The sequence below is a fragment of the Stenella coeruleoalba genome, assembly GCF_951394435.1.
Source record: "Stenella coeruleoalba genome assembly, chromosome: 8".
Taxonomy (NCBI): Eukaryota; Metazoa; Chordata; class Mammalia; order Artiodactyla; family Delphinidae; genus Stenella; species Stenella coeruleoalba.
The window spans coordinates 44,521,216-44,536,916 of record NC_137154.1 but is presented as its reverse complement, the minus strand read 5'-3'; positions in this window follow the sequence as shown (position 1 = coordinate 44,536,916).

The following is a 15,701-nucleotide window of genomic DNA, read 5'->3' as shown; positions in this document are numbered from 1 at the left end:
CGTTTTTTTTCCTAAGTCAAACATAGTGTTTATAAAGTTCTTAAATGGATAGATAGCAGCATGACAGCTCTCATTGGACTTCATCAATATGGATACCTCTTGTACCTTTGGGTATAGGACTTGTAAGCTGGAAGTGGGAGGCCCATTTCAGGGCAAAATTTTCTTTATCAGATGGGCCAGAGACACACCTGAGCCTTAAGTAGAGGAGGATAACTGATGCTTTCAGTTCACTGCATTTCATAATTTTTTTAGAAAAAATAAATTTAGAGAATGGGTAATGTTCATCTGCAAGAAACACTGCTGGCAGGTGATCAAGATTACTAGCAGTTGGGAATTCCCTGGCGCTCCAGTGGTTAGGACTCGGTGCTTTCACTGTGGTGGCCTGGGTTCAATCCCTGGTCGGGGAGCTAAGATCCCACAAGCCTCGAGGCGCGGCCAAAAAAAAAAAAGATTACTAGTAGTGGCAACTTAGATGATATAGTCTTCATGTGCAATTCCTAGTATTCCTTTCTTTCCAAAGTAAAAAAGCATATGTGAATGCAAGTTACTAAGAAAGCTATTATAGGGATAATATTGCATCCACTCTAATTTATTAAATAAGAAAATAATTTGCAAACTTTGGTACTTTATATAATTTTTATTAGTGACAATACTAATTTCAGTACATCTTACAACTAATGTGACCAAAAAGTGTGCTAAAACAATGCAGTTAAAGAATCATTGTTCTTGAAAATGTAAATTATAGAACTGAAAATAGATACTTCAGTGCCATAAACCAAGTATTTAATCATGTTTTGGAGGGCAGTAAGTACACATGTCCAGAGCATCGATACTTATATACACTTGATAATAATTTGTAAAGTGCTCAGGTTTACTCTTTAAACAATGTTTTCATTGCAGGAGAAATATTCTTATTTCCATTTCACAAATGAGGAAACTGAGATTTGGAGAAGCTAACTGACTTGTGCATGTCTATTTTCTTTAAACTTTTATTCCAGTGGTTTTTCTTTACTTTATGCTTCATCTCTTAATAGAATATATAGTTTTCAGAATTAAAATAATGTATGGTACTTGTTTAATGCCACTAAACCATTTACCTGAGTCTGAATAATATAATCAAATCAGCTGTGATGATTAATTTTTTTACTTTAACTTGCCAAGGCCACAGTGCCCAGATATATGGTTGAACATTCTGGATGTTTCTGTGAAGGTGTTTTTGGATGAGATTAACATTTAAATTGGTGGACTTTGTAAAGCAGATTACTCTCCATAATGTGGGTAGGCCTCACCCAATCAGTTGAAAGTCTTAATAGAACAAAGACTGATCTCCTTGAAACAAGAAATTCTGCCAGTAGATTGCCTTTGGACTCAAACTGCAGCTCTTCCCTGAGTCTCTCCCTCACCCTCTCTCTCTATAATTAGGAAACTATTGTGGTCAGGCTGAGTTGTCTTCTTAAGAGAAGCTGAAATTAATCCCATTCTCTCACTACCTTTGGAAAGTTGATGATTAATTTTAAAAGCTGGTCAAATTTTTAATTGGAAGTATAGGTATGCAAGACATTTAAACACTCAGTTACTAGGGTGTGAGTTTAAAAATCCAGGGGATGGGTTATTTCTGCTGTTGCTCTGAGAACCGGTATATATATTTATATGTACTGGAGTGAAATTATGGTTCTGGATCATCTACTAACTTGTTCGAAAACTTAAGCTAGTTACTTATTTCGTATATAGGAATTATTGAATTTTCCTAGAGATGTGCTATATGAATACATGTTTCTCTCTTTTTTAAAATAAATTTATTTTATTTATTTATTTTTGGCTGTGTTGAGTCTTCGTTGCTGTGCGCGGGCTTTCTCTAGTTGTGGCGAGCGGGGGCTACTCTTTGTTGCGGTGCACGAGCTTTTCATTGCGGTGGCTTCTCTTGTTGTGGAGCACGGGCTCCAGGCGTGTGGGCTTCAGTAGTTGTGATACGTGGGCTCAGTAGTTGTGGCTTGCAGGCTCTAGAGCGCAGGCACAGTAGTTGTGGCGCACGGCTTAGTTGCTCCGCACCATGTGGGATCTTCCCGGACCAGCGCTTGAACCTGTGTCCCCTGCATCGGCAGGTGGATTCTTAACCACTATGCCACCAGGGAAGCCACATATGTTTCTCTTTATAAATCTTATTTGAGTTTCTCTGATGAAAGAAGGATCAATAATGATAAGAACCAAGTAGGAGGATGATGACAATAATCATAATGATAGTAATAATGTTTCAAAGCTTTGCAGCACTGTTTTTCTGAGAAGTCCAAAGCACTTTCCCATTTCAGATCATGATATCTTTGAGGGGGGATGGTAAAGCGTAGGTAGTAGTATCACAATTCTACAGATGATGTGACTGAAGTACTCCGAGATCTATATTTAGGGTCTTGCCCTTGAAGTTGCACAAAACGGTCTAGAAACCAGGAGACCCAGTTCCCTGCCCAAGTACTTTCCCTTTCCTTCTTTTAAATTTGGTTGCCTCCTATGGTCCCTGAACTGGGAATTAAAATACAGAAGAGTGTTCATTTTTACCCACCAAACTATAAATTCATTATATGTGATTGCTCTGGTTTACATAAAAATTGCCCAAATTGTAGTAGCCATTCTATCCATAATTTTGGTAGGATGATTTGTGTGCTTCTAAAGATGATTGAAATATTGAGACTTCCCTGGTGGTCCAGTGGTTAAGACTCCGTGCTTCCCCTGTAGGGGGCGTGGGTTCAATCCCTGGTTGGGGAAATAAGATCCCGCATGCCACTAGGCGTGGCCAAAACAAAAAAATTATTGAAATATTAATGACTTACTAAAAATAATATATTCGCATTAGTTGAATAATGATTTGCTTTATAGAGAGAAAATAGTAAGCCAATTCTAAAAGGGAAAGAAAGGACTTCCCTAGGGGTCCAGTGGCTAAGACTCTGTGCTCCCAGTGCTGGGGGCCCAGGTTCGATCCCTGGTCAGGAGACTAGTCCCACATGCCGCGACTAAAAGGTCCCGCATGCTGCAATGTAGATCCTGCGTGCCACAACTAAGACCCAGCACAGCCAAATATATAAATATAAATAAATACATAAATAAACATTAAAAAATAGAAAAAATAAAAGGGAAAGAAATTTGAAGATGGTGTGGTAGACCTATACATAACAAAATGAATTTTGGTTGCTATTGCACCAAATACTTACCTTTCCTTGGCCATAAATACACTGTTCTCTGGTTGACAGTTACAATCTATTGTGGCTGATTAGATAAAGGGTGGAGAGAGAGAACATTTGTGAATCACCAAGGAACTCAAAACTGAAAGCAAAGATATCATGGTGAACCAGCGCTGATCCACAGTTACCCAGTACTGTCTCAGGGACTTTAATCTTTGTCCCAGAGCACTGCACATCTCCATTTCACATTCCCACCGCTGAGCTCAGAACCTGTCCATGACTCCTCGCCTCCCTTAGAAGAGAGAGTCTCTATCAGAGTACACAAATCAACAAAATGTCTTGGTTTTGGGTGAAGAATGATAAACCAGAACAAAGGATTGTTCTTTACTTTTAGTTAATTCACTGTATCTTTTTTTTTTTTCTCTCAAGCATCATTTATACTAGAACTTCATATTTTGTTTTAGAAAAGTTCTTGTTATCTTCTGGACAGAACATTTTAAAAGTTTTGTCTCCTTTCTGCATTCTTTCACTATGGTTGCAAGCCAGAGATAAAATTCAGCTGGATTTGGGAAACGATTGCTAAGAAAGAGACTTAGATAAGTATATACTATGTAGTCAAACGTAAATTCACTCATACCTTTCTGATTACAGCTCACCTTTCCACATCTCACTAGAGCCGAAGGACAAACACACATATACTAACAGACAACCAAATCAAAACCAGAGGGGGGAAAAAGGACCAGAGTCATTTCAAGGTCCAAAGTTATGATTTCTGAAAACCTGGAGAACCAAGAATTGGGAAAAGACATAGAGTATTATTTATTTTTAATTATAGGAAAATAGGAAAAGATATGATTTTGACAGTCCCTGGCAAATTTAAGAGAGAGACAAGGAAGATCATTATCTATGAACATGATCTATGTTTCCTCAGAGAAAACAGATTGTAGGATAATATTAGAAGTCAAAGGGTAAACATTCTTTCTTGGATTCAAGAGTCAATGGCGACAACCGTGAATGACTATCTATTCCTTTGCCATCGTTACCATCTATAGACCAAAAGCAGCTCATGAGAAACAAAGCCAGCATTAGTTTCTGCTCCATCTCTATGTTCTTCCTAGGTCAGTGGCTGGCACACTGTGGTCATTCAAGAAACGTTTGCTGAATTGTTAGTTTGGTAGCAGTAATGTGGACCTCTCCCCAGTAAGGTCATGGGCCAATTTAAAGTAATAATCATCAACAAACACTAAGGGCTTACTCTGTTGCAAAGTATGTTCTAAATGTTTTAAGTGTGCACCCAACTTTAGGAGGTGGTTGATACTATTCTCTCTTTCACAGACAAGGAAGCTGAAGCATACAGAAATGAATATGTGGCAGAACCGGGATTTGAGACTAGGCTGTATGGGTTCTAGAGCCTAAACTATACCATCCCCTAATTCTGCCTCAGGTCAGGACTTCCCTGGTGGTCCAGTGGTTAAGAATCCGACTTCCAATGCAGGGCACTCGGGTTCAATCCCTGGCTGGAGAACTAAGATCCCACATGCCACAGGGTAACTAAGCCCGTGCGCCACAACTAGAGAGAAGCCTGCACGCTGCAATGAAGAGCCCAAGCGCTGCAATGAAAGATTCCGCAACGAATATCCTGCATTCCACAACTAAGACCCAACACAGCCAAATAAATAAATAAATATTAAAAAAAAATACTGCCTCAGGTCAATGAGGAAAGAGCCCTGGGGTAACTCCATGGTAAATTAAACCAGAGCTGGATACCTTCCTGACCTAAGAACCAAGAAGAGGAAGTGTGCCACTAGGCTGGGGAATTACTCTAGATATCAGGAGTTGGCTGATACTAAGCCCTGGGAATGAGGAAGGACCTCTGCTAGCTTATATAGTGGGACAAATACCCTCACTCATACCAACAGCTTGGTTAGTGTATAGGGGAGCAGTGGATTTCAGAAGATCTTGACTCCTTGTCTGAGCACCTTTGTATTGTGCAGAAATTGCAAAATGAAATCTCTCTCTCTCAAATTGCAAAATCACAAAATGAGAGAGAGAGATATCAAAAGCCAAGGACAAAAACTGGCCCAGGCCAAACTGGAGGGGCAGATGGATCCAGAAGGCCAAGATTCAGAAGTTGATGAATCCAATCTACTACATGCTGTGATGGCAGCATGTTGAATTCAGGGAGTTTTAAAGCTTCCCCTTAACTCCACCCCTCAAATTCTGCTCCCCAAAAGCCTTGTCCCTTTTGATCAGAGGAACAATATAAATACTAACAAGTAACATTGAACATGTTTAAAAAAAATAATCTCTCTCTAACCAATCCTTTATGATAGGAAAATCTAGAAGGGGAGGTGATATATGAAATTTAGCTTGACTTGGAGTTTTTAATTTTATGCAGCATAACAATCTTTCCAAGGGAGACAATTAGGAAGAAATGGCCCTGTGGAAACAAGAATAGTGCACGATTTTTGTTCCTCATTGACTGAAGAGGACTGCCATCACCCTTGATCCAATTGCTGCATGTAGATGCACAGGATCTACAGGTAGATGCACAGATAAACTGCTGATAGGTACCAGGTGAAAAAGAAGGGCAGCACTTCATCCAAAAAAGAGCCCAGTATCAATTCATGTACAATTTTCCCCGGGGCTTACATGTCTAAGACTTCAAGGAAGGAAGGGGACAAAAGAAGTGAATGGCACCTAGGAGTCACTCTAGGTGAGTGGCACCCTCAAGTAGGCTGTGGTACAAATCTCATGAGCCTGGGCATCAATCAACCTGTGTTAGAACAGGAGGCTATACTTTCTAAATTTGAATTTTCCTTTTTGTAGTTTCTTTAGTGAACTTCCTTTTGAAATCCAGTGTGTCTTAATAAAACTCACTTTGAAAACAAAATTGTCAAATGCACTAACAACAAGGGAAATTACCTGCTATGTGTCAGACATTGTGCTAAGCTGCTATGGATATAATAATGAAGAAGGCAGAAATGGTCTCTGTCTTCACATATCTAAAAGCCTTTTGGTGAAGAAAGACACTAAAAAATTCAAATGTGATATGTTATAAAAGAGGAAGTACAAATTGCTATGGGTATTAGTGAAGGGAACAATTATGCATAAGCAGAAGAGAAATTCTCAGAGGAAAGAAATCAGAGGAAAAGCCAAGATAAAAACCAAGAACTCTCATGAATGGGTGGGAATAGATGGAGATCCATAAAGCCAAGGAGATTTTATTTGCTTAACTTCAAGTAGGTTAAATATTTCAATTAGATAAGGACCCTCTTCTTCTTTCTGGACCTTTGTCCAGAGAGTGGGGTTATTCTGAAAGATTTGGTCTGAATTCAGGCTCTTTAATTTTTTTAATAGATTTATTAAAACTGGGAGATCAGGCTATTGTCCTGAAGAGCTTATAGCCTGTTTGGAGAGACAATGTACAAACACAGAAGAAATAAAAGAAGGCTGTTAGGAGACTGTAAATGAATAAAGCCTTATAGAAGGCAGAGGAAGAAGTTGCTATGGGCAGGAATGATAAGGGATGACATCATGATAAAGATGTCCTATTTCAGAACTTCCTGGTGAGTTATGACACTCCAAGACAAGGTTTAGGGTATAAGACTGGCGACTAAAGTCAGACCAGGATTTATCAACCTTGACACTATTGACATTTTGGGTCAGATAATTCTTTGTTGTAGGAGGCTGTCCTGTGCATTATAGGATGTTTAGCAGCATCCCTGGCCTGTGCCCACTAGATCCAGCAGCAAAATTCCCCCCAGCTATGACAACCAAGAATGTCTTGTGGCATTATCAAATGTCCCCTGGGAGGCAAAAAATCACCCAGTTGAAAACCACTGCATTAGACCCTGCCACCATGTTGAGCCTGGCTGATGGCAAAGGGAGGTTCGGCAATATAGGGGAGATTCACTATCTAAAAATGGGCCGATCTACAGTTATGATGAGATAAAAAGTGGACATCCAAATTGTACATTCTGGTATCTAGAAGGGAGGTCTTGGACTCCAGAATGCCAGATAAAAGCTTCCCTTTCAGAATGAGACATATGGGGTGAGTTGTCCTTGAGACTCAATGTCCAATGATCAGGACTAGATAGCTATTTCTGGGCCAATTGAACGGGGAAGATAATTCCATACTAAGTCTCACTCAAAGGGAAGATAAAAATCTACTCAAACAAGTATCTATGAGGTATCTAAGACACAGTTATGTCAATACATAGGAGATGAGCCAGTCAAGCCGTGAAGAGTGGGGTAGGTAGAAACAGATATAAAACTTCACTTCCTTTAGCTTTGGGCTTATCCATGGGTATTAGGAAGATGGACTAGATAACTCTTATGTTCCTTCCAACTCCAGAGTTACATGTAAGAGGTAAGAGAAAACATTTTAATAGTATTACATACTACTTCTGAAGTGTGTACTATATGCCAGGTACTTTATTACATTATCTCACTTAATCCTTATGACAATTCTGTGAGGTAAGTATTACTATTGTCATTGTAAATTCAAACACAAATTTGTCTGATCTCCAAAACCTTGATCCTTCCAATTACCATGCTGTATTCCAAGTGTCATAGGAGAGGAAATGATGTGAAGGAAATTTCAGTTTCAGTAAGGGGTAAAGGTGGAGGAAATGAGTAGACTCTGCCTGAAAGAGGGATTGTGTAAGGACAAGTCTTTACTCAGACATACAAAGCTTCTTAGCAAATATTTCATAAAATTTGTAAAGTAGTATTGTATTGAATTGTGAAATTATGTTTAAGGGAGGCACTGATGAAGGCTGGGTATCCGAAATATGAATAACATTTAATCTGTATTCTTAAAGAACTCTCAATCTAATATAGCAGACGCAACTAACAATTCTACAGATTAATAATATTTGATGTACACAATATGCTATGAAGCTGGACAGCTAATAAGTGACATTTCTCAGACTCTTTTTCAGTTAGGATTCCAGATGTGATTCTGTTCGATGCATCTTGTGAGAAATGAATACAGAACTGAGCCATGTGAGGAGAGAGGAAAAATACATCAGGTCTAATTTGCTTGTACAGATTTGGCAGAGGCGATGTGTATGATTCTGGAGCTAGCAATTTCCTAAAACAGCAGCAGCGGCAGCGGCGAAGGTAATACAGTTCTGTGGTGATAATCAATGGCAACTGTCTCCTACAGCAATGATAGTGGGAACATTTCTAACCACAGTAGAAACAGAGCGCTTGTGAGGGCTGGAAGTTGTTCCAAGGAGCTGGACCTAGAGCTTGCCCCTCCAGTCCTTTCAGTGATTTTGTAAGCACTCAATTCCTTGTTTAGACCTCTTTTTGCCTGTACTAGACTGGATTCTGTATTATGCAACTGAACACTGACTGATGCAGTAATAAGAAAAGTTGTAAACAATTGAATTTCAAGAAAATGGGAATGTGAGGAGAGTTATATGAACTGGATGTATCTGAAGGCAGTGAGGATCTGGTTACTATTAGTGGACACTGTTAGTCCATGACACATAATGGAGAAACAGCTATTTAAAGAATCATCTACGGGGACTACCCTGGCGGTCTGGTGGTTTAGACTCCGAGCTTCCACTGCAGGGGGTGCAGGTTCGATCCTGGTCGAGGAACTAAGACCCCACATGCTGCACAGTGCAGCCAAAAAAAAAAAAAAATTCAACTATGGATTGCTAAGTTACTAAAATGTAAGTCAGAGACCATCTCTGCCATCGCATGGAGAGTCTCTCTGGGAATAAAGACAACAGAGGAAGGCAGAGCCAAGAGATGGCAAGGGATGGATTCTTATTGACATGATTTGAGTCCCTGGATTCAGGTCTATCCATAGACTTTTCAGTTACATGAGAAAATATATTCCATTTTTGCTTAAAAAAAGTTATCATCTTGGGTCATCTGGAATGAAGCGCCTATTAAAGGCAAGGCTTTGGTGGACCATCTGGCTGCTGCGTTAGACCATTATGGAAGATTCAAGGAATACAAGGGCAGGGACAGTGTAGGCTGCTTCTAACTGTGCTAGAAAAGTTAAAGAAAATTATGGGCTCAAGATTTCAAATGTTTAGCTCAGGGCATGTTTAGAAAACCAGGGGTTTTCTATGATTGTCCTAAAAACATCCCTTATCTCTTATATAGATACAGGTCTAACACACCAAAAATTAGAAGCAGAATGTTTTTCAGTAAAATGCTGCATTATGACAGAGGTAGAATTAACAACCTCACTTGATCTCTGATGTGGAAGTTAGGGTACTGACTAGAAAAGTGTAGTATTCCAAAAATGGTGTCCTGTGTTGCCAAACTCCGCTGAGTGTCCCTTGCCTGAAGAGGCAGCTCCCTTCTTCCCCTGATGAGGCTGGTCTTACCTTTCTTGAAACCCAATAGAGACCTTATGGTAACCAGTCTCCTCCTACAATGAACAGGCTGACCTTGTAACCTATAGCATATTGCAGAAATGATGGTGTGTGACTTCTGAGACTAGGTCATAAGAGATATTGCATTTTCCTCTTTGTTCTCTCTTAGATATGGGGAAAGCTAGATGCTATGTCGTGAGGACACTCACGCAGCACTATAGAGAAGTCCACATGGTGAGGAACTGAGGTTTCCTGCCAACAACCAGCATTAACTTGCCAGGTAGTGAGTGAGCCATCTTGAGAGAAGATCCTTCAGATAACTGGGGCCTCATCTGACATCTTGACACCAACCTCATGAGAGAACTTGAGACAGAACCATCTGGCTATGCCATTTCCAGTTTCCTAACCTAGAGAAACTGTGTGAAATGCTTGTAATTTTCAGTTGCTAAATTTTAGGAAATTTGTTTACAGTAATAGATAATGTAGACCTCATCTTGCACAGGGATATCAATTCTCCTTCTTTTCTACCCTGTGTCTTCTCACTAACTCCAAACCTATAAACGGAGTCAGAACCTAGCATGCTCTAGGGGACCAATTACAAAGTAAATCTAGGAAGAGAAAGATTACATTCAAGAAGAATGGCAAGATTTTGCTAAGTTGCATTAGCAAAAAGCTGGGGAATATGTGTAGGAATAGATTATAAGGGTTCAGGACCAAGGAAAGAAGAATTTATTGATCTGAGAACACTTACCAGAGATTTTGGAGTCAAAGTACTAGTTTGGGTATCTAGGAGTGGTTCTAGTTATGCTTAGTTGGTTAATTGAAAACTAGACTCGACTGGTGACTGAAACTAAATAAAGTTGGGTTGCCATAAATTTCTTGATATAATGTTGAAGACAAGCTCCAAAGTTTTGAGAAGAAAGCAACGTTGAAGAGGGTTGTTATTTGTATGAGATCACAGCCCCTGTATCCCCAAAAGAGCTTAGAGCACACATTCTCTTCACCGGAAGTGTCAAGAAATACTTTGTTGAGAACAGCATTAGCATCCCTGAACATTACTGTAATGGCTGTCCTCTAGGGATAAATGTTCCATGTGTTGCCATTGAAATGCCATTGAGGGACTTCCCTCATGGTCCAGTTGGTAAGACTCCGTGCTCCCAATGCAGGGGGCCTGGGTTCGATCCCTGGTTGGGGAACTAGATCCCACATGCATGCCGCAACTAAGAGCCCACATGCCACAACTAAGATACCACATGCCACATCTAAGACCCGGTGCAGCCAAGATAAATAAATAAATAAATATTAAAAAAAAAAAAGGAGAAATGCCATTTGGGCTTTCTATTTTCAATGATGGTAAGAGATCCTGAGATAGCAGAGGTGAGGTAGCAGAACATAACCACCATAAACACAGTGGGCACACTTACAATACAAAGTAGTAACAGAGTGGTAACTGAAAGCATCAATCTACAGAGATCTTTGGTGATGGTTAACTGATCATAGAATTTCTGGTACCAAAATAGATGAGTAGCTCCCTAAGGACTTAAATATTTGTGTAACTGAAAAACTCTAGGCTGGGAAAATAGAGGCCTGACTAGAGACACCATAAGAGTAACAGCCCTCACCCATCTCCTAGTCCTGGGAAATTCACAGACCCAGAGGCCTCTGAATACAGAGTATGCTAGGTACCCTCTGAGAAAGGACTTTGTCATAACATCAAAAGTATGATGTGTAGGGCTTCCCTGGTGGTGCAGTGGTTGAGAGTCCGCCTGCCAATGCAGGGGACACGGGTTCGTGCCCCGGTCCGGGAGGTTCCCACATGCCGCGGAGCGGCTGGGCCCGTGAACCATGGCCGCTGAGCCTGTGCGTCCGGAGCCTGTGCTCCACAACAGGAGAGGCCACAACAGTGAGAGGCCCGCGCACCGCAAAAAAAAAAAAAAAAAAAGTATGATGTGTAGATCTTTCTCCTACTCTTCCCCCAAAGGGATATACAGCTATTTGCTAGAGTAAAATTGTGCACGAGGGTTGAGGGAAGGAGAGAACCATCTTACCTTTAAGGGATTATTGAACAATTAATCCTTGGTGATCCAGAATACTATGCACACAGACCTCACTGGTTTTACTGTATATCCCCATCATCCAGTGGCGGCTAGCCTTTAGAACTCTTCAGTGGTCTTTGGAAGACTCAGTTCCAGCACCAAAAGGGAGGGGGACACTTTGCAAAGTTAGGTTGCTGTCCTATAGCAGGGATTAGCAAATTACAGTCGGAGGGCCAAACCAGGCCCACACCCTGTTTTTGTACAGACTTTAAGAATAGCTTTTATACTTTTTAAGTGTTGTAAACAAAATCAAAGAATATGTGACAGATCCCATAAGTTGCCCTTAAAGCTAAAGCCTGGAATATTTACTATCTGGCCTTTCACAGGAAAAAGTTTGCCAACTCTTGTCCCACAGCATTATGTATTGTGAAGTAGCAACCAACAGAGTGCTATTTCTCCCTTGTCTACAGTACGCGAGCTGGGGAGCCCAGGAGTGAGATAGACAACTCCCACTATTATTACTTGCTAATTCACTCACAAAATGTCTTGTTTTCTATTCCCACGACTTTGAGCTTTGCCCATTTAAAGGCCCAAGGAAGGAACGTTCTCCCGAGAAAACCCAATCATGGTTCCACTTAATTGGAAGTTTATACTACTAATTAATTATTTTGGGCTCTTTTTGACATTGAAATAATAGGGGGGGAAAAAGAGATTACAGCATAGGCTGGGATGATTTATTCTTGCTATAAAGGGGAAATATGATCACTACAACATAATGGGAGCAAGGATGAGAATGTCTCAAACCCAGGGGATGCTTTGGGTCGCCTTCTAGTATTGCCATATACAGTGGTAAAAGTCAATAGGAGACTACAGCGATCCAATTCAAACAGAACCACCAAGGACTCATTCCTCAGGAATGAAGATCACATCATATGAAAATTTCAACCAGCTATGGATGCTGGCAAAATGAATATGGAATAGATGATGATGGAAGGATGTTGTAAACAGAACCTCAAGACCAGTTGTAGAAATGAGAACGTAGTAGTAATCCACCTCCTTTGTTCTGTTTTATATATATCTATTTATGTTAATCATTCCCACTGACTTACTTTCTCTCCTAGTTTATATAAAGTACATTTCTTGTTTAATTGTATTGTACTAATGTTAATTTATTAATTTTTATAATTGTACAATGGTTATTATAGAAGATGTTAACATTATAGGAAGCTAAGTGAAAGGCATTTGTACCATTTTTGCAACTTTTCGGTAAGCCTAAATTTATTTCAAAATAAAAAGCTAAATAAAGCAAATTATCACGAAAACATATAGAATATATAACTTAGAAATACATATAATAAAGTGATGAAATTTCAGGTGCAACCTGGCAAAAATAAGACGCACTTACATAATGTTTGATTTCTTTATTTTTTAATACATTAAGTGGCATTAAACATTTCTTCTAAACTACACCAGTCATACCAGGAATTTTTCGCTATTATTTTTTTAGTTATTGCTGCCCTACAATTTTCTGTTACCTCTTCTTTGGAATTATGAGAGAGATACTGAAATCTCTGTATTTATCTTGCATGTTTCTTAAATCACCTCTCCGGACGCGCAGGCTCAGCGGCCATGGCTCATGGGCCCAGCTGCTCTGCGGCATGTGGGATCTTCCCGGACCGGGGCACGAACCCGTGTCCCCTGCATCGGCAGGCGGACTCTCAACCACTGCGCCACCAGGGAAGCCCTTATATCTTTGTTCTTTTGAAATAATTCTTCAGCTTATTCTTTCATTTTGCTATTCATCAGAGTCTATTTACTGTTTAGACTGTCTTTTAATTTTTCAACCATCTTTAAAACTAGCTCTTTTTCATGAAAGTTAGATGCAATACTCTCTCATATTCTTCTGGGGATACTCCATATAAATATTAAATTTAAAAAAATACATGAGAGGGACTTCCCTGGTGGTCCAGTGGCTAAGACTCCGTGCTCCCAATGCAGGGGGCCCGGGTTCGATCCCTCGTCAAGGAACTAGATCCCACATGCCGCAACTAAGAGTTTGCATGCCGCAACTAAGAATTTGCATGCCACAACTAAGAGTTCGCATGCCACAACTAAAGATCCCGCATGCCACAACGAAGATATCGCACTTGACAATGAAGATCCCGTGTGCTGCAACTAAGACCCGGCACAGACAAATAAATAAATATTAAAAAAAAAATACATGAGAACGATGCTTGATACCACACCTAGTATGCACTAGATAAATATTAACAATTACTGTTTCCAAGATCCTCTGTTTATTCTAATAACTACTTGCTTGGGTGTTAGTTCTTTTGTTTGTTGACTGGTGTCACCCTTTCATGGTATTGGTCTTCCTTGGGTATTTGGTTGTTCTTGATTTTGTTCTCACCTTGGTATTCCTTGTTCTCTGTGCCTGAGGTAGTTTCAGTTTATCACAGCTTGCTCTGATGATTGTGAGGAAGGGATAAAATGTAATCTTGGACGGCGCATACCAGTGGCTGATAATTCTGTTTGTGAAATGAGGTTTCCTTTCCTGGATGTAGCCACCTGAAGTACTGCCTGACTTATCTGCCCCAAGTTTCCAGAGTCACTGTGACAGTCTAGTGTAAAATATCATTTCAGGATAACCTTAGCTTTGAAAAGTGAATGGACTGAGAAGCCAACCCAACCAGAGGTTTCAAATTCCATTCCCCAGTTACCCTTTATGGTTGTTCTAGGACATTGTGCCTTTCCCCCAGCCCACCCCCCAACTCCTTGTATCATTTACCTCTGACATTGAAGTCTTTGACTCTTGCTCTGCCATTCTGATCCCATCTGCCCTCTGACTTTCAGGGAATCCCCCAAGTTCCAAATCTGTTTATAATCCTAGGCCATGGTTTTTTTTTGTTTGTTTGTTTTTTAATAACTCTGTGTCCTGGTCACCTGGTAAACTCAGATTCATGCTTTTCATGTTTCAAGACTCAAACTGTTTTTGACTCTTTGAATCATACTTCTTTAACCATATTTCTTTTCTGAACTTAAGAGCTCCTTGTATACACTTTGTTATTTACAAATGTCTATATCCTTTCCCATGACTCTCTGAATAAATTAACAATTGAAAGATACTCTCTCCAAAGGTCTATTAGTAACCCTAGTGTGTCCACAAGATTATTTTCCTTAGATAGTATTGCTGAGAGGTAACTTACACTTTGCAGGTTTTTTTAAATAATGAAAAATCTTATATCACTGATTTGGAGTTTATGGTACCGTGGAGCACGAATGAAAAACAGTTTAACTTGTCCTAGCTATGAAAAAAATGATTAGAATGAAAAATCCTAGGAAGAACAATTAGGATGGAGATGACTTTTTCTATCCTAGAGAACAGATTTTTAACACTTTAGAATCACTTCTAGACTAGTTTATGCTAACCCTATAATTATTCCTATATATTCATTGGGAGAAGAGTAGTAGATGGAAACCCTGTGGGCTCTGTAATCAGGCAGATGTGATTTGGAATCTCAGGTTTGCTACTTATTACCTTTGTGAAACTAGATAAGCAACTTGAACACTCTGAGCCTGTAGAAGGCAGCCTTCTAAAATGGCTCAAGGTGATCTTTCCCTCCTGGTATTCATGCCTTTGTGTAATATTCTCTCCTCTTGAATATGGGCTGGATCTAGTAACTTGCATTTTAAAAATTTTATTTATTTATTTATTTTTAATAATCAACAGAAATTTATTTCTCACAGTTCTGGAGGCTGGGAAGTCCAAGATCAAGGTGCCAGCAGATTCGGTGGCTGGTGAAAGCCTGCATCCTGGTTCACTAGTGACTTGCTTTAATGAACAGAACACAAGAAAAGTGATGGAATAACACTTCCAAAATAGGTTATAAAAGTCTGTGACTGCTGCGTTACTGGCACTCTCTCATTTGCTCACTTCGATGATGCCAGCTGGCATGTTGTAAGCAGCACTATAGAGAGGTCCACGTGTCATGGAGCTGAGGGCAGCCTCCCACTCAGTCCAGCAGCCTGTGAAAAACTGAATCTTGGCAACAGGAGTGAGCTTGGAAGTGGCTCCTTCCCCAGTGGAGCCTTGAAATGACTGTAGCCCTGGCCAATACCTTCATTGCAGCCGTGGGAGACACTGAAGC